The following is a 20,058-nucleotide window of genomic DNA, read 5'->3' as shown; positions in this document are numbered from 1 at the left end:
TTGAAATGTTTATATGTGTTTGTGTGTGTACATATGTATATATTAGAAATTTGAAGTTGCCCTTTTTAAGAATAACTGAGCAGATTTTATAAAAACCCTATTGTCTTTTTACATCACTTTCCTTTTTTTTATTTCCCTTACTCCCTTTCCGCCTTTTCTTCTGCCTCTCCTATCTTATTTTATTCCTTGAAATAACCTTATTCTTACCATAGGAACTATAAACATTGCATGGCCACATAGCAGTGTTCACAAAAAAAAAAAAAAACTGAACAGCTTTGAGTTCAATGCCTACAAAATCTAAAACTCCTTGGACTAAACTTTGAAAATAATTGTTCCAGTGGAAAAACAACCAAATTATTGGTTCAATAATTGGTTCAATATCTTTACTTTTCCAAGAAGAATTCTGAGTGATTACTATTATTCTCTGATTTTATATTAGAAATGTTATTTGTGTAAAGCAACTCCATTTTCTAATAATCTTATATTATTCCCATTGCTCCTGTAAGGAAACAACCCTTCAGCCAAAACATTCTAAAGCAGCATAAATGGTCACAATTCTGTCAGGTAAATATTTCAACTGTTTATTTAAATCATTAAAATCTGTGTATTCTGATCCTGAGTTGTTGAACCAAAATGATTTTTGGTGTTCCACTTATATATATTTCAAGGTTTATTACAATTGTGGGCTTTTAACTGTTTTCTCTAAACTTTCATACCATAGATATAGGAAAGTTATCCCATGGTACTATATACAATCTTCTTGCTATTAGGTAAAGTCAGGCTATACCAATAAAGATATTTAGAATAATAAATGTTTTACCCTTGGTAGTTTATTTTACTCCACATTTTCTCTTCAGGTTGTAATAAATCCCACAGTGGAGAGGGATTGGTGTGGGTAAAATAGATGAAGGTGGTCAAAAGATACAAATTCCCAGTTATAAAATAATAAAGTCATGGGGATGTAATGTACAACATGACAACTATAGTTAGTAATATTGTACTACATACTTCAAAATTGCTGAGAATAATCCTAAAATTTCTCATCACAAGAAAAAAATTTGTTAACTACAGTAACAAATGTTGACTAGACTTGTTGTAGTGATCATTTTACAATATATACAAATATCAGATCATTATGATGTACATCTGAAACCAATGTCATACCAATTGTATCTCTAAATTCTCAATAACAAAAATTATTATTAATATATGGTAGGGAGAGTGAGACAGGTAAGGACACTTCTCAGAAGAACTAATGTTGACCTTCAAAAATGGGAAAAGTCAGTCATGACCCAGATTTGATTATAGAACAATTTTATTGCTCTTGGAAAATTTTAAATGTCAAAGGCAATAACCAAAGCATTCAAATATAATCAATAGAGTCAGAAATTTCAAACTTAACTTCCCAAGTTGAATTTTGAGCTATATTTGGCCTATTTAATTATGTGATGTTTAAAAGTTAAAAGATATATGAAGCTTTATTTAGTTGAAAGTAGGACCTGAGGATTTTTTAATTATCTTTCTTTAGTAATTTTTAGTAAAATAGTGGTAGTGTTAGTCATTCAGTTGTGTCTGACTCTTTGCAACCCAAAGACTGTAACCTGCCAGATCCTCTGTCCATGGGATTCTCCAGGCAAGAATACTGGAGTAGATTGCCATTTCCTTCTCCAGAAGATCTTCCCAACCCAGGGATGGAACCCAGGTCTCCTGCATTACAAGCAAATTCTTTACTATCTGAGCTACAGGGAAGATCCTAAATCTAGCTCCTAAATGTAGACATGATGTTTAAAAGTTAAAAAAAAAAAAGATAAAAATTAAAAGATTTATTTAGTTAAAAGTGGGACCTAAGGATTTTATTATATTAAATCTCATTCTGTCTAGAATGAAATATGCAGTTAAAGGGGAAAATGAACAAAACAGAATTATTCAAAAATGTAGTACACAGAATTATGTACATTAAGAAATTACAGAAATAATCTCTTAGCATTCCTGACTTTGCTTGTGAAGTTGCTCAGTCATGTCTGACTTTTTGCAACCCCAAAGACTGTAGACTGCCAGGTTCCTCTGTCCATGGGATTCTCCAGGCAAGAATACTGGAGAGGGTTGCCATTTCCTTCTCCTAGTGATCTTCCCGACCCAGGAATTGAAAGAATACTTGAGAGGGTTGCCATTTCCTTCTCCTGGGGATCTTCCCTACCCAGGGATTGAACCCAGGTCTCCCGCACTGCAGGCAGACTCACTATCTGAGCCACCAGAGAAGCCCAATGGCTGACTTTGCTTCAGTTCAGTCGCTCAGTCGTGTCTGATTCTGCGACCACATGGACTGCAGCATGCCAGGCCTCCCTGTCCATCACCAGCTCCCAGAGTTCACCCAAACCCATGTCCATTGAGTCGGTGATAAAAAATGATTTAATCAGCTAATTTTCTACCCTTGCTTTCTTTCAGCAGTTAGTATAGTTCTTGACCTATTTTTGATTCATCTTCCAGTAAATGGTTGCACCTAATGATGACTATCTGGGAAATAATATAAGAGAGATTCTATTGTATGTGAAGACAAATTTTAAGAAAGAAGGTAATTGCCGGGGTCCAGCCCCAGCAGGATCCAGGGGAACCCTCAGGATGAACGGCATTGGCGAATGAGAGAGAGAGTGAGACAAAGCTCGAGGGCTAAGTCTGAAGTTTATTTTCACATGGCCCCTTCACACCCTTAACAACATCTTTTTGGGGGAACTGCATATCGCTTACACACAGGTCATCTCAAAACATCACAGCAACTTGACCTTCAACAGAAACAGGATGTCACCCACATACTTTTTGTTCACAAGAGTCTTTCTTATCATTTGGCCTTCAGGCCTGCTAACATTTCATGGCTTGCACCTGGTGTGACTTAAGCAACTTCAGTAGCTTGTTTTTCTTGTAATTAATCTATTTTCTTTCTAATAGCCGTCATCTCTACGGGAACTAGATAGGACTACATTTTTACAGAACAGAATTGCGAAGGACTGCAAAAATAGCAGATATGGCACAAAACAGGCTCTTAGTCTAAAAGTTAACTACCTGCAAGAAGTTGCCAGCTAATCTCTATCTAAAGTATTTTCTATTAGGCACATTTGTGGCTATTATATTTGTGGAACTTTTCTCACCCCGCGAAGGGGCCTATGCTTAATAGTTTCTTTTGTTAGCGTACTGTGCTTAGGATGTTTAGAACAATCATGAGCATTTTTTGCAATGAGAGCACACATTTATCAAACAAGCGAGAATGCCATCAAAAGGGTTAGAATTGAAGCATTTCTTTCATCCCTGGCCCCTTCATAGGGTACCAGCGTCCAGGAGATTTATTAATTAGGGTTTTAAGTTGGTCCTCATTCAGTGAAAGAGGAGCAGGAGAGCTCTCAGCAGGCAACATAAGAATCCGCAGCAGGACAAACAAGAACAACAGCAGAAAAGGGGGGAGGATACAGGGTGGGGTAGAGGCCGAGGCCAACCTGGAGGGTCCCTTATCCTAGACGGCCTTGCCTGTCAGGTTCTTTCCTTGTGACCTCGTCATGGATGGGGTCGCGGACGGCCTTGCCTGCCCGGTATTTTCTTCATGACCTCGTCACGGGCGGGACCCCCCCATAACGGCTCCCAGCAGGTAATGATGAACTTTAACAACTGAGTGAGAGGGTAGGTGGGTTAAGTGACGTTTGGGTTACTTAAGTGAAGCAAATTGAGGTAAGCTGTTCTACATGGTTCTATTTTTCAGGTCCTGATGAAAACCCAACAAACAGGTAAAACATTTCTCTCATCAGTATTTATCATGCAGTTGTCAAAGACCATGTCATCTATTTCTGTAAAAACTGAAAATTTCCAAGTCAGTGTCAAATATTAGCATATTTTAACTGGTCATTTGAAAATGTTAACCACGATGAAGGCGCAGAAACCAAGTTCTGTGCTATTTATAAAAAGAAAATTGCTTTGAAAACCACTAATTCATTTTATATGCTAGTTACAAGTTCAGACTCTGCTTCAAAAACTCATAGTCTCATTTAATACAACAGGTATGTACTTTAGTTTTTTAAAAAATTATTCTATATTCTTTTTCAGTATTAAATGGGCCTTCCTTGATCTTACAGACCAGATTTTCTTATTATACTCTTTCATGGGACTCTGTGAAATTTCTTTGCATCATTTAAATAATTATAATTCTACATTAGTTACTGTTTAATTAAAATAGGTCCCCTCCCTGCTAGACTGACATTTCTACCTGAAAAGAGGATGGAGCGTGGAGTCCAGTGCCTAGAACATTGTAATGGGGTCCAGGACATGCTCCCTCAAAATATGGCCCCTTAACATATTGGATATTTTTAATTTTTTGTTTCTAAATGTATAGCCTTTATTTCATAAAACCTTTCAAGAATTACTGTGGGGATTTTGAGGTTTCCCCTACAAGAAGAAAGTTCTATGAGCCTTGTTCACCTTTATATATTCCAGCCTTAAACACACCCTGTGCTCAGTAAATTAATGACTATGTTTCACTTTCTCTGGACTAACAAATGAGGAGCACAGTAACGAAAATATCTACAACTGAACTGAAATGTGACTTCACAACTAAACAAATTTTTTTCTCTCTCCTAGGACGTATACCTCGCAATCTGATATACATACGTATGAAGCAGGTAAACTTTTCAGCTCACATTGACCTTGTAGGAGTTCTTCATTGAAAAGATGCACTAAACATTGAGATCTGGAAAATCGTGGGGCCTGGACAAGCTTAGAAATGCTTCTATACCAAGCAAAGGGAGGGAGGTAAGAGTGAATGTGGGGTGCCTGTGGAATGTGAGCAACATGATTTGTATTGAGTTAAATTATGATAAGACACAGGATAAAGCCTTGAAAAGCAAACTAGAATAAATATAAATTAGCTACACCCACAAAAATGACTAAAACAAAAAAGAGACAACACTAAGTACTGGCATGAAGACGGGGTGATTAGAACTCTCATACACTGCCTGTAGGAGTGTGAATTGGCACAACTACTTTGGAAAACTATTTGGCATCACCTAATAAGCTTAGAAAGCATCACTACGAACAAAGCTAGTGGAGGTGATGGAATTCCAGTTGAGTTATCTCAAATCCTGAAAGATGATGCTGTGAAGGTGCTGCATTCAATATGCCAGCAAATTTTGAAAACTCAGCAGTGGCCACAGGACTGGAAAAGGTCAGTTTTCATTCCAATCCCTAAGAAAGGCAATCCCAAAGAATGCTCAAACTACCGCGCAATTGCACTCATCTCACACGCTAGTAAAGTAATGCTCAAAATTCTCCAAGCCAGGCTTCAGCAATACGTGAACCATGAACTTCCAGATGTTCAAGCTGGTTTTAGAAAAGGCAGAGGAACCAGAGATTAAACATTGCCAACATCTGTTGGATCATCGAAAAAGCAAGAGAGTTCCAGAAAAACATCTACTTCTGCTTTATTGATTATGCCAAAGTCTTTGACTATGTGGATCACAATAAACTGTGGAAAATTCTTAAAGAAATGGGAATACCAGACCAAGTGACCTGCCTCCTGAGAAACCTGCATGCAGGTCAGGAAGCAACAGTTAGAACTGGACATGGCACAACAGACTGGTTCCAAATAGGAAAAGGAGTACGTCAAGGCTGTATATTGTCACCCTGCTCATTTAACTTATATGCAGAGTACATCATGAGAAATACTGGGCTGGAAGAAGCACAAGCTGGAATCAAGATTGCTGGGAGAAATATCAATAACCTCAGATATGCAGATGATACCACCCTTAAGGCAGGAAGTGAAGATGAACTAAAAAACCTCTTGATGAAAAGTGAAAGAGGAGAGTGAAAATGTTGGCTTACAGCTCAACACTCAGAAAACTAAGATCATGGCATCTGGTCCCATCAGTTCATGGGAAATAGATGGGGAGACAGTGGAAACAGTGTCAGACTTTATTTTTTTGGGCTCCAAAATCACTGCAGATGGTGACTGAAGCCATGAAATTAAAAGACGCTTACTCCTTGGAAGGAAAGTTATTACCAACCTAGACAGCATATTAAAAAGCAGAGACATTACTTTGCCAACAAAGGTCCTTCTGGTCAAGGCTATGTTTTTTCCAGCGGTCATGTATGGATGTGAGAGTTGGACTGTGAAGAAAGCTGAGCGCCATAAAATTGATGCTTTTGAACTATGGTGTTGAAGAAGACTCTTGAGAGTCCCTTGGGCTGCAAGGAGATCCAACCAGTCCATCCTAAAGGATATCAGTCCTGAGTGTTCATTGGAAGGACTGATCCTGAAGCTGAAACTCCAATACTTTGGCCACCTCATGCGAAGAGTTGACTCATTGGAAAAGACCCTGATGCTGGGAGGGATTGGGGGCAGGAAGAGAAGGGGACGATGGAGGATGAGATGGCTGGATGGCATCACTGACTCGATGGGCATGAGTTTGAGTAAACTCCAGGAGTTGGTGATGGACAGGGAGGCCTGGCGTGCTGCAATTCGTGGGGTCGCGGAGAGTCGGACACAACTGAGCGACTGAACTGAACTGAATAAGCTTAAGGGGCTTCCTAGGTAACGCTAGAGGTAAAGAACCCACCTGCCATTGCAGGAGGCATATGAGACTCGAGTTCAATCCCTGGGTCAGGGAGATTCCCTGGAGGAGGGCATGGCAACCCACTCCAGTATTCTTTCCTGGGGAATAATCCCATGGACAGAGGAGCCTGGCAGGCTACAGTCCATAGGGTCGCACAGTCAGACACAATGGAAGCAACTTATCATGCACATTGCAATAAGCCTAAATATACCCAAGTTCCATTTGGGGTGTGTATATATTTATCTAAGAGAAACATGTTCATATGTTCAACAGAATACATATACAAGAATGTTCAAAGAAACATAATTTATGATAGACCACATTTGAAACTTCTCAAATGCTCATCAACAGAAAAATAGATCAATTCTGGTATGCTTGCACAGTGGGCTACACAGCAATGAGAAGTATCAAATACATCTAGAGAAACTATGAAGATGAATCTCACAAGTTCACAAGTAGTGTTGAGTCAGATGCAGTAGAGTCATACTAGATGATTGTATTTACATAAAAAATACAAATGAACAGAAATGATCTTTGCTATGGAAAGTCAGGATAGTGGATATGTGCAGAGCTTAAAGAAAGGCATGCTTTTTAAATTTGCTTTAAATTTCATAATAAATTTAACTTGAGAGTAAGTTTAACCCTGATATAAATTATACTATAAGATAGGGGCTTTTTTCAAAACTCTCATAAATGAAACTTTGCCTTCTTTTTGGATCAATATTGACCATAATTATATACGCTCTGCTTTGTCACCCTTTACATGGCCTTGTCACCCTTTACATGGCCTTGTCAAATATTCCCAAACTACCCAATAACCTGGTGGGACTGGTTACTTCCCTTTGAGTAGAATTAACCAACTCGAAATGAAATGAGTTGACTTTTTTTTTGGAAGAGAAGCAGGTTTATGTATTTATTTATTTATTTCTATTGCAATAGAGTTGATTTACAGTGCTGTGTTAGTTTCAGATGTACAGCAAAGTGAATCAGTTATATGTTGTTGCTATTTAGTCACTAAGTTGTATCTGACTCTTTCTTGACCCCATGGATTGTAGCCCTCTAGGCTCCTCTATAGAAAAGAAATCCCATATTGTGGTATATATAGCATTTCATCATGTTCACCTTAAACTTAAATATATTAATTATATATGAATAAAAATAGGGAAGAAAAGAAAAGGAATTAAGACCAAAACTCTAAATTAAATACATATTATTTCAACAATAGGTAAGGCTGAAGTTTTAAACCACTAGAAAATTAAAATCTTTTTTTTCCAACCAATAAAGAGATTTTCATTTCAGTTTAGTGATAGTATGAGAGCATAAAAAACACTTTTGCATAAAGGCTCCTTGGATAACAATGCCTCCTATTCAGAAATGTGGTGTTTCTATTTAAAAAGAAACAACACGCCTGAAATAAAGTCATTTGTGTTAAGCCCATGTCAGTGTCACCAAAACAAATTTATTCCCAAAACTAATTGCAGCCTCACCTTCCCAGAAATGAAACCTCCCCTAGTCAGCATTGAGCTTAAAGCTCAACATTCGGAAAACTAAGATCATGGCATCTGGGCCTATCACTTCATGGCAAATAGATGGGGATACAATGAAAACAGTGACAGACTTTATTTTGGGGGGCTCCAAAATCACTGCAGCCATGAAGTTAAAAGACCCTTGCTCCTTGGAAGGAAAGTTATGACCAACCTAGACAGCATATTAAAAAGCAGAGACATTACTTTGCCAACAAAGTTCCTTCTGGTCAAGGCTATGGTTTTTCCAGTTGTCATGTATGGATATGAGAGTTGGACTATAAGGAAAGCTAAGTGCCAAAGAATTGATGCTTTTGAACTGTGGTATTAGAGAAGACTCGAGAGTCCCTTGCACTGCAAGGAGATCCAACCAGCCCATCCTAAACGAAATCAGTCCTGAATATTCATTGGAAGGACTGATGCTGAAGCTGAAACCCCAATACTTTGGCCACCTGATGCAAAGAACTAACTCATTTGAAAAGACCCTGATGCTGGGAAAGATTGAAGGTGGGAGGAGAAGGGGATGACAGAGGATGAGATGGTTGGATGGCATCACCGACTCAGTGGAAATGAGTTTAAGTAAACTATGGGAGTTGGTGATGGACAGGGAGTCCTGGCATGCTGCAGTCCATGGGGTCACAAAGAGTTGGACACGACTGAGCGACTGAACTGAACTGAATGTTAAGATATGTGAAAGTGAAAAGTGAAAGTAAAAGTCACTCAGTCATGTCCTACTCTTTGTAGCCCCATGGACTGTATAGTCCATGGAATTCTCCAAGCCAGAATACTGGAGAGGGTAGCCTTTCCCTTCTTCAGGGGATCTTCCCAACCCAAGGATTAAACCCAGGTCTCCCACATTTCAGGCAGATTCTTTACAGCTGAGCCACAACGGAAGCCCAGAAAGAACTATGTTATATGCATATATGTATTTACCTGTCTACATAAAACAAATGTTCCAGGAAAACTTTTGCTTTTTCAGTAAACTTTTGTTATTACTTAGTCTGTACCTGGAAATAAAATGCGAGTACACCTCAGGATCCAAATCCATCTTATATAAACTCAGTAACCAAATAGATTCTGCTAAATTTTTAAGATTCTATTGTCTGACAGAAACTGTATCAATCATTATCTGAACTCTCCCTCTTGCTATTCAAAACTCAGGAATTAAATAGATGTAGATGACCCAGTATTCACTTTCCAGACGCCTACTATGCAGTAGATTCAGATTGCAAGGAATACCTGTGAATCATATATAATATACAATATCACAGGATTTATAAAATTAGCATTTTATAGCAACATGCAAGTACCCTACTAAAAATCACATAAACACTAGCTGCAAAACAGATCTAAGAAAACATTCTTTAACACCATATTTCCTAGTAGTTTGCTGGAACAAGTTATTAAGTTGTTGGCCCTCAGTTCCAAACCCACATTGCTTCTTCCCAATCTGCCTTAATGATGCTGGAATTGGGACTCTGCAAACCACATTTCTGCTTTGCCAGCTGACTTCCTATAAGGCTCTGCCAAGAGGGAGCACTAAAGATGGACTGTAAGCCTTAATGAAGCTATCAATGGACAAGCTTGTCCGTACAAACTCATCTGGCCACAAGGAGAATCTCAGGCTGCACAGGCTGGGTGAGTCTCCTCCCTCTGCCCTCCCCCCCTCCCCCGCCGCCCCCCACCCCCTCAAACTAGTCAACAGCTCCTGGTGCAAGCAGCCGAGGCCCCAAGCATTTTCCGAAGGAGGGTGAGCTTAGCTAATAATTTCCTTTTCTCACTCCCTTTCCACCTTTAAAACATCTTTCCTTTTCTACAGCTTAGGGGATGTCTTTTGTATTTTTTAGATGGGATGCTGCCTGATTCATGAACTATTTAGTAAAGCCAATTTGATTCTTGAAGTTAGTTGAAATTTTTGTTGTTTAATACTATGCATCCAATTGGGTCAGGAACATAATATTCCCGCTGCCTCAAATACTTTCCCATAGTTAAGGGTGGGTAGGTAATTAAGTAAGATGGAAGATACTTCCTTATTGCAAAATATCAGAAACTGAAGAGGTTTAAAGTTCTGCATACTCAGGACTCTTTAAAATGTCTCAGTATTTTGATGACCCTTACCAGTTTCATCTTTTCCTTTAGTTAACAAAGTAACTTGATCATTTTATATTTTGTTCACAGCCAATTTTGGAAGAGACTCCTACTCAGAGTCTTTTAGGGCACATGTGTCTGGAGAATTTTTTAGAAATATGAGACATGATTGTTCTTAAAATATGATAGCTTACTGTTAAGAAGATAGAGTCATAATCCTGGTGCTTTTTCTTCCTGGATGAAGTCTTAAGACCAGCGTTTTGAACCTTATCAAATAAGGTGTAAATGGTGAATTAAGTTACCATAAATTTCTATTTGGTATTGGGAGAAAAGAAAAAGATCCTGGATGTTTGAAAGGATTTTGGTTGTTTGTTTTCAGCTCAAAATGATCAAAAATTGCTCTTATAAGTCATGTCTAGTTAACGTTAGTGTTTTTAATAACAAATGTGAAGAGACTTGAGGTCCAGCATGAGTTTCCCATGTATGACACAGAGATGTATATGTAAAAGAAAAACAGTGGTAAATATAACTTACCATGAAGATAGGAGGCAGAGGTTTCCCGCTACCCCTCTTGAGTTCTTATGGCTGACCTAATAATGTTGACACTAGACAGATTAACAGGAGAAAAAGAAAAATCGCAATTCATGAGCATTGCGGCCTCATAAAAATGGGAACTAAGAAGTGGCCAGAGCAGACAGCTTTTATACTTTTTAGACAAAAAACAGGAAAAACAAATTTATGAAGAATTGATAGGACAAAAAAAACCTTAGGTTTTGGGTGCCCAATGAGTAAAGAATCTAGATAAAGTTTGGGTTGAGGTAGTGAATTAAACAAGTAACAAAGTTTTTCTACAAGCTTCTTGGCCTCAAAATTTTCTATCTGGCAATAAGGGTGTTCATACAGGGAGTGCACCTTTGCATGAGAGTTTATTTCCTTCTTTTAGGAAGGCACAGGGCTTCCCAGGTGGAGCAGTGGTGAACAATCCACTTACCAAAAATATGCAGGAGACATAGGAGATGCAAGTTTGATCCCTGGGTCAGGAAGATCCCTTGGAGGAGGAAATGGCAACCCACTCCAGTATTATTGTCTGGAAAATTCCGTAGACAGAGGAGCCTGGTGGGCTACAGTCCACTGGATCACAAAGAGTTGGACACAGCTGAGCACACACGCACCCTGGACTCCAATCATTCCCTTGGCTGAAATGTCCCTGGAAGTCTCACATATTAAAGCTGAGCTGCTGACTGCTGAGAGAGAGAAAGTGTTAGCAGAGTCCTCCATTTCACTGATTAAGTTTCCAAGTTCTGAGAATAGTCAGTTCAGTTAAAAAATTACATCTTATTTCAAGAGGCAGTGATCCAGACAGGGCTCCCAAAGCTGTCCATGGTATAAACAATCAGCTTTAATAAGAGGCATCTCTATGGAAACAAAAGGAAAAACAATGGTTAATGATGAAGCAGATTATAAGCCAGTTTCTGAGCCCGGGGGCAGTCAGTCAAAAAGATTTCTAGATGTCGCGGTCAAAGCATCTTTGCAGTTTGAAATGTCCCTGATGATGTCATTGGTTGTTCAGATAAACTTTCTGAGTTACTCAAACAGAAACAGGCACAGGGACTGTTTAAATGTGAGCTGTAGTGATAATTTCTCTGAAGTTTATCTAAAACTCTCTAGCTTCAACTTGCAGGATTTCAGGAAAAGGGCAGTTTTACTTCCAGACAATTCCAAATCAAAAGGCTGGGAGAAAATTGGAAATGTTAGGGAGTTACAGACAGTTTTTGGAGGAAACCTGAAAAATTCAGGACCCAGTCCAGTTTTCAGGAATTAACAAAACCTTAAGGAATATTAATAGCACTACAATGCTAATATCCACAAGTATGTATTCTAGTTTCTATTGAAACATAACTTTTCTCTCTAAAATCACCCTCATTTCTATCAAAGATAGATAAATTAAATCTACTTTGTTTGCAGAGTAAGTTTAGATTCAATAAGCTTGGCCTGATTATCTATAAGTCCTGCAAGAATAGTGGCCATAGAGGCGCTTTTAAACCTGCTCTGCTGGAATTTTTCAAAGTGAATCTCCAGACTGAACTTCTCACAAGGCCTGGAAACCACACAGAAGACTTATCACCAAGCTCACCTGTAATACCTATGGATTTGGTGAATTTTTCTCTTCTTGAGGTCCTCAAAATATCCTGAGGTTCCTGTACCTGCCAGAAAGTGACCTTCCTTACTCACCTTGTAAGGCTGCTGTGAATCCCCTAAGTAAGGTACCAGGCTGATTTTTCCAAGGGGCCTCATTGGATCTAAAACTCAAAAGTTCCTTCCAACTGTCTGGTCATATCTGAGTCTACATGTCTATCTGAGTTTCATTTATGACATTCTAGTCAAAGCACTGATAATGTGACCAGGGTTTCCAATTGTGTCCTGTTATAAGGAGAGCAGATTCTTATTGAATTTTTGAAATAACTATAGTGCCAAGAAATAAGAATACTCACTGAGAGTTTCTGAATTCCAGAGGGATCAGGTAAAAATAAAAAGCTGAATGCTTCAATTTGGATAATAAAGGTATAATTTACCAAGTTGCTCTAAGTATTTTTTTAAAAGTCTTTGTATCTGGAAAACAAAAGATTTAAATTAGCAGTAATATTTGAGACAAAAAGTCATAAAATTATAAAATATATTCATCAGTTCATTCAATCCCTTGTAATTAATCCTAGTTTTTCCATTAGGTCTGTCAACCTTGCCTGAAGACTAGAGGTGAGGGGGACAGTGATAATTCCAAGAAGTTTGCAAGGTTTTAAGGCTCATATGACTTGCCTAGTGAAGTACGTCTTCATCACTGTAGACTGTGACTGGTATACCCCAAGGGGGAAATATGTTTTTTCCATTTTCTTTGCCTTTGTGAGGGCATTGGACTTGTAGCAAGGGAAGATTTTAACACATCTGGGAAATGTATACACCATAACAGGAATATTTTTGATAACCAATACTGTCAGTTGAATGAAGTCTAGTTGCAGGTGACCAAAGGGTCCAGAGGGAAGAGGACAAAAATAGTGTTTTTTTCCTCCAGGGTTATGGACCTGACAGGTCAGACATCGCTGGTAGACTTTTTGCAATTTTTATAGAAATCTTCCCACCAATATCTGTTTGCAGTCTGAGTCATCTTAAATGCACTATGTTGGGTGAAGGAATGCAAAGCAAAAACAAAAAATGAGGTTTGTCAGGAAGACGGAAGAATCAAGTAGCCATCTTGGGTTTCCTATAGTCCTGACTGTTGTTTAATTTACAGCTATTATTTACCCATCTTAATTTCTCTGATTCAGGAGCAGACTGTTGCTGTGTTATAAGGACATCGGGATGGCAAAAGTCTGGCAATAAGGAGTCAATTTTTTATTTTTTTTGTAGAAGCAAAATAGACTTAATTTATTTGTGCCTTAATCTTTACAGTCTCTGTTGTTGCTGCCTTTGTGTGAAAGTCAAAGCATTTCTATCATACTTAGTTCAGTCTTTTTAATGGGAGCCTCAGTTTTGATGACAGACAACATTTTATGCCAAGACGTCAAAGACTTCCAGAAATTTCAGTTTCCAGAATACCCATATTATATACCTATACAGATTCTACATAAAGAAGGCTTAACATTACTTCTTGACAATGTTTCCTACTTAATTTAACATATCAAAATAAACCGAAATAGTTTAACATCTTTTTAAAAAGAAAGAGAACAAATCTTTGAGATATTTCTGGAACTCTAAAATATATTATATCTCAAAGTTAGCTCTAAGTTTAAAGTCTCATTTAGAATTTGATTTTTGGGAATTTTGTCAAAAGTATTAAAAAGATCTTAAAACAGTCATATAGATCACTGTGATACAATGCTTAGTCATACATACATTTAACCAAAATAAGAAAGACTTCATAGGCAAATATAGAAAGTTAGATAGTTTAGAACAAAGCTTATATCTTTTAATATTGAGAGGACTTGGTTTACTTAAGTAATCAAAGAACTGGTAAAGACAAAACAGAATAGAATATAAGTGACTATTTTGACAAGGCATAAGATCTTTTTTTTTTCCCTCCCCCTAGGCAGACTACTTTAAGGAAAAGAAAATTTTTTTGTAATCTTTTGTTAATCAAGAGCAGACCAACAGAGAACAATAACAACAAAAAACCAACTCTGACTAGGAAACCCAAGTAGAACAAAAGTTATTTGTATGCATTATATTTTATGCTAACTCTGAAGACATGCTTATATTAATTCAACAAACAAGCTTAAAATTAGCTTTTATTTAACTGAAGATAATCCTAGACTGGGCTTCCCTGGTGGCTCAGAGGTTAAAGCGTCTGCCTGCAGTGCAGGAGACCTGGGTTCAATCCCTGAGTTGGGAAGATCCCCTGGAGAAGGAAATGGCAGCCCACTCCAATATTCTTGCCTGGAGAATCCTGTGGAGGGAGGAGCCTGGTAGGCTACAGTCCATGGGGTCGCAAAGAGTCAGACACGACTGAACGACTTCACTTCACTTCAATCCTAGACTACATAAATTTGAATCACTTCACTTCAATCCTAGACTACATAAATTTGAAAAATATTTGTTAGTTTTTAATATACTTTAAATATTTTTTATGTGTGTGTGTGTGTTTGTTTAAGCCAATAAAATAGAACTCTTATAAATTAATTTTGGCAATACCATTCAGAGGTGGGATACCATATTTGAAACATACACATATAGACATGTAGACAGATGCAAGTGATCTTATAGTTTTCATTTTAAAACTTTAGGCACAAAAATCAGGTACATTACAAAACTCACTAGTTTATAAATAACAATTGAAATAACTAGGATTATTCCTTTAGGTAGCTAAAGTCTTTTATTATTTGTAGAGAAGACTTTTAAGATCTGTTTTTGCTGTTAACAAGAAATTTTAAGGAGGCAGGGGAGTTCTTTTAACAGTTTGTGTTTTAAAAGGCCTCTTTCCTTTTTCTTTCCATAGTTTCAGGTTCTACCAGTTTAGCTAATCTGTGCTTAGTCTCAGAGGATGTGGGCGTGTTTACATTGCAAAGATAATATAAGATTTATAACTTTAAGAAACAGAGAAAGAAAATTAAGTTTTCTCTTAGTAGTTTTGTGGTATATTTATTTGTCTCTTATCAAAAGTCTTAAATAATTTTTTTTTCTTAACAGGACAATTTTGCTCCAGTGTCTTGATCGTGCTTCAACAGAAATAGGCGAGGCTTTGGGACTGTAAAGTTAGATAGGCCTTGACTTGTTTCTCGTATTGTACTTCTGGTTGTGTAGAGATTTGCAGGAAAAAGGCAGTTGTTTCTATTTGCCCTTGAATGTTGGACTCCAGCTGATTTATTTCCTGATTATTTGTAGAAGGGCCTGGGAACTGCTAAGGAGACAGGGCAATTTTTAAGAAGGGGAACTTATTTTGTACTTTTAAGTCTGATTTTCATTCTTTCATCTTAATAAGGGATTCCTTACAGCCAGTCATTATCCTTTCCTTTTTCTCCTTTCCATGTGATCCTCCAGTGAGTACCAGTATGACAACTGTTTATGATGAGTGCTCTCACAAAAAAAGTTTCCTTTTGAATATAGCCAATTTAAAGGATCCATTGTCTGGCTATTGACAAGGAGGATCTTATATTAATTTCAAATAGCACCTCAAACCAGTTAGCCCTTTTTCTTTTACAGTTTAGCCAAATTTGCAAGAGGCATCTCACAAGAAAATATGTAGCCCCCACAAGATCCAGAAAGTTCATTCTCAGTCTAAGAAAGTAAAAACCCTTCATTGCTCTAGGCAGTAAGAATGGTGTAGTGAAAACAGAGCCCCACAAAAATGTGGGGTTCCTCATAGTTGTAGACCCGCTAATTTATGTCACCAGGCAGGTGCCTTTGGAATGGGACATTTCCTGCATTAACAAGCAGTAGAAGTTGAGATGACAAAAGCCCCTTATGAACAAATTTCCTGAGACCCAGCACGGCTGAACAAAGAGAATGCTGGTGGCGACTTCGTGTCTGAGAACCCCCATCTATTCAATGGGACATCAGTGAGTACCCCTTCCTGGTGGTGGAAACTAGAGAGAATGTTCTCACTGGACACAAAGCCAACTCTCCAGACATAGAACAGACAGCGGGAAAAACCTCATCTGTGTTTTATATAGAGGACCACAGCAAAGTCTGTCTAAATAGACACCAGTCTGGTGAGAACCATGGACTCACCAGTCTGTATGGCTGGCTTGAAAGTGGGTTTATAGGGCTCATGCTGCGGTCTGCCCTGTGGTTCTTCCTCATTATGAAAAGGAGCACAGTAGACAAAGACAAAGTGACCATCTATGGGAGGAAAAGAATCCCCAAGAGTCACTAAGTCCAAGGAACTAGTCCAAAGAACAGGAGAAAAATATTAGAGAAAAGGAACTCTCACCACTTTCCCTTCCAGCATACCTTGCAGGCAGAGACCTGGGAGGCTGACGTGGTAAGAAATCTTACCTTCTGCTGGCCCTTGGTAAATGTCCTAGGATTTTTCAGCTGCAGCAGCTGCAGGGCAAAAAGTAAGGTCCAGCCAGTCCCCTGCCTGACACATCAACAGTCAGAGAGAGGGGAATTGCCGCCTCTACTCATCTTGTGTTCTTTTAGCTGAGCTAATAATAACATTGAGACAAGACAGATTAACAGGAGGAAAAAGCAAATTTAATTCATGAGCACAGAGGTCTCATAGAAATGGGAACTAAGAAGTGGCCAAAGTTGGCAGCTTTTATACTATTTGACAAAGAAACAATACATTTGTAAGGAATTGATAGGACAAAAAAACTTAGATTTTTAAGTGCCCCGTGAGTGGGGACTCCAAACAGAGTTTGGGATTGGGGTAGTAAGTTAAAGTACAAGTGCAGTCAAAGAAAAGGAGGGAATAAAGAGGTTTTCAGACACGCAAAAGTTTTGCTTTCATAGTTTCTCAAGAGGCTATTGAAGGATGTGCTATATCAAAAAGAGAAAACATTCAAGAGAGGAATAATTTCAATACGGTAAACAAAACCATACAACACAGAGGAGAGGCAAAAGGATGTTGATGAATAGGTGCCAAGCAGAAGACATCTAGCCTAGACTGGAGTTCCAAATTTTTGTGGCCAAAGACAGCATAGGTCTCCATATTCATAGCACCGTTCCCAGGTAGACATAATGAAAGTCAGTGGGTTGATGAGATCTACAATATTAAACAATGAAATGTATTTCCAATATAAAAGTTTTGTTGTTGTTTTTTTTCCGAAGAAGTACAAGTACAGGCTTCTTGGCCCTGAATTCTCTGGTGCTAAGCGTGTCCTTCTATCTCCAGATGCAGGAAGTGTACCTTTCACATAAAAGATTTATTTCCTGCCTTCAGGGAGACAGAGAGGAGGGCCAGAGTATCCCTCTTGCATTGGTTACCTCTTAAGTAACTTTAATTCAAAATAATCAATATGCCTCCAGGCACACTTTAGGATGTACTTCCCTGGTCCAATACTTTGGCCACCTGATGCAAAGAGCCAACTCATTGGAAAAGACCCTGGATGCTGGGAAAGGTTGAGGGCAAGAGGAGAAGTGGGCCACAGAGGATAAGATGGTTGGATGGCATCACCGACTCAGTGGACATGAGTTTGAGCAAATACCAGGAGATAGTGATGGACAGGGAAGCCTGGTAAGCTGCAGATCAGGAGATCACAAAGAGCTGGACACAACTTAGCATCTGAACAACAACCACCCTGGGCCCCAACTTTCTGATTCAGGTCATTATGATTCTAAATCCAGAGCCTGGAAAAAAGAGAAGCTTTAGAGGTTAAGTTGATCTACACAATAAAGAGCTAGAAAAAAACTGGGAAAGGAAAGAGAACAGTTGGAAAGTTAAATGAAAACAGTGATGTAACAGTTCAATCCCCTCCCTGCATTCAACACCTGAGTAGATGAATATTTCTGCGTTTCTTCAACCCTGAATCTTGCTGAGAAGGACGATCCTTCAAATCAAGTGTAGAGGAGTACTTTTCAGAAGTAAAATGAAATTCACTGATAGCATTCAAACATCTGTTTAACTCTAAGCTTTAGCAAGAGAAGCTACCCAAAAACTTCCCTGGTGGTCCAGTGATAAAGAATCTGCCTGCCAATGCGGGGGACACAGGTTCAATCCCCAGGAAGATTCCACATGCCTCAGAGCAGCTGAGCCAGTGCTCCACAGCTACAGAGCCCATGCTCTTCTTGCAACAAGAAAAGCCACTGCAGTGAGAAGCCTGCTCCCCGCAACGAAGAGCAGCCCCTTCTCGAGGCAGCTAGAGAAAGGCCATGCTCGGCAACGAGGACCCATTGACAATGTTGTGCCAATCTCTGCGGTACAGCAGAGTGATTCCATTATACACACATATTCTTTATATATTCTTTTCCATTATGCTTTATACAGGATATTGAATATAGTTTCCTGTGCTATATAGAAGGACTTTGTGGTTTATCCATTTTATATGTAATAGTTTACATCTGCTAATCCCACCTTGAGTCTGGTGCCTTAGACCGTTCGGTCATCCTGATATGCTTCCCTGGCGGCTCAGACAGTAAAGAATCCACCTGGAACGCGAGAGCTGTGGCTCCAGTCCCTGGGTTGGGAAGATCCCCTGGAGGAGGGTGTGGAAACCCCCTCCTGTATTCTTGCCTGGAGAATCCCCAGGGACAGAGGAGCCTGGAGGGTTGCACCCCACGGGGTCGCAAAGAGTCAGACACGACTGAGCGACTAAGCACAGCACACGCAGCACCCAATCCCACACTCCCAGTCCTTCCCTCTCCCCCCCTCCCCCAACCCCCACCCTCTTGGCAACCAGAAGTCTGTTCTCCATGACAATTCAGTTTGATTCCCTGCAAAATACCTCTCATACTGTCTGGTGGAGATATTAACGTTATCAAAGAGCAATAAACTAAAGAGAGAGGAGACATAGGGAAATGTTTATGATTAAAAATATTCAGAAAGTAGAAAATTTGGCACCAACAAATTAAGAACTGAGAGTTCAAATGAAGGAAAATTGGTCATCATCTATGCAGTTCTCCAGAAACTGGAAGAAAAAATAAATCCTGAAAAATAGTAACTAGGACACAGTTTAAGATGACAGGCAGAACATTCGGGACTTGGCTTGCCTTCACAGGATAAACCATTTCTACTCAGAATGTTCTGCAGGCTAGTGCAGGGCAATGAACTGTGTGTTATAGGTCTGCAAATAGAGAAAGACAGACATTGAGAGTAAGTATTTGGAAAATTTATGGCAGTCTGACATCATCTTATCAGTTTGGTTTTTATTTCATTTTTGTTTCATTTTTCCAGTAATTCCTTTCACTGAATTTTACAGAGATATCAATCCAAAATGAATTGAGGGGAAAAGAATTGCTCTTTCACTAGGATAAATGAGCAACTCTCCCCTAGTCACCACTGAAAAGAGATTCAAATGTGTCAAGGCTTATCTGATATATCAATAATAGCAGGAGAGGCCCAACAGCTATCTGTCTCAGGAGCTTCATAGGAACAAACTCTTCCTAAAATTGAAGGACTAGGTTAACGAACTCAACTCGGTAAGAATACTTTTGCCATAGAGTTAAAAACAGCCTTTTGAGAATATTTAAATGGTTATCAATCAACTATATTTCCATTTTTTCCCCATGGATATGTAGGTCTGAGTTCCAGAGGGAGAAAAGACTGCAAGAAATGCAGAAATTTTTTCTGTAAATGTTTGCAAGCAGGAAAGAAGCAGCAATAGCTAGAGACTTCCTCCAACTGCAGGTAAAAAAAGAAGGAAAGAGAGGGACTTCCCTGGCATCCAAGTGGTTAAGACTTCGCCTTCCAAAGCAGGGGGTAAAGGTTC

General features: G+C 38.8%; 1 long non-coding RNA gene across 3 annotated transcripts in view; it reads right to left on the bottom strand.

Annotated features, from left to right (window-relative positions):
- The window catches only part of LOC133041004 (uncharacterized), a 47,511-nt gene extending 30,201 nt beyond the window's left edge, over nt 1-17,310 (bottom strand). The window contains exons 1-4 of one of the 3 annotated variants that reach the window (XR_009689095.1): nt 16,685-17,310; nt 12,691-12,808; nt 11,531-11,613; nt 11,190-11,442 (exon numbers count right to left, since the gene is read on the bottom strand). This is a non-coding gene — a long non-coding RNA (uncharacterized LOC133041004). Of the gene's footprint in view, nt 1-10,774; nt 10,804-11,189; nt 11,614-12,690; nt 12,809-16,684 lie in introns of those variants that run through there. The other 2 variants (XR_009689096.1, XR_009689094.1) reach the window with 2 other exon arrangements.
- Nucleotides 17,311-20,058: the final 2,748 nt, after the last annotated feature.

Source organism: Dama dama, chromosome 20, assembly GCF_033118175.1.
Source record: "Dama dama isolate Ldn47 chromosome 20, ASM3311817v1, whole genome shotgun sequence".
NCBI lineage: Eukaryota > Metazoa > Chordata > Mammalia > Artiodactyla > Cervidae > Dama > Dama dama.
Note: the sequence above shows the minus strand (reverse complement) of the source record. Positions and strands in the feature narration are given on the sequence as shown.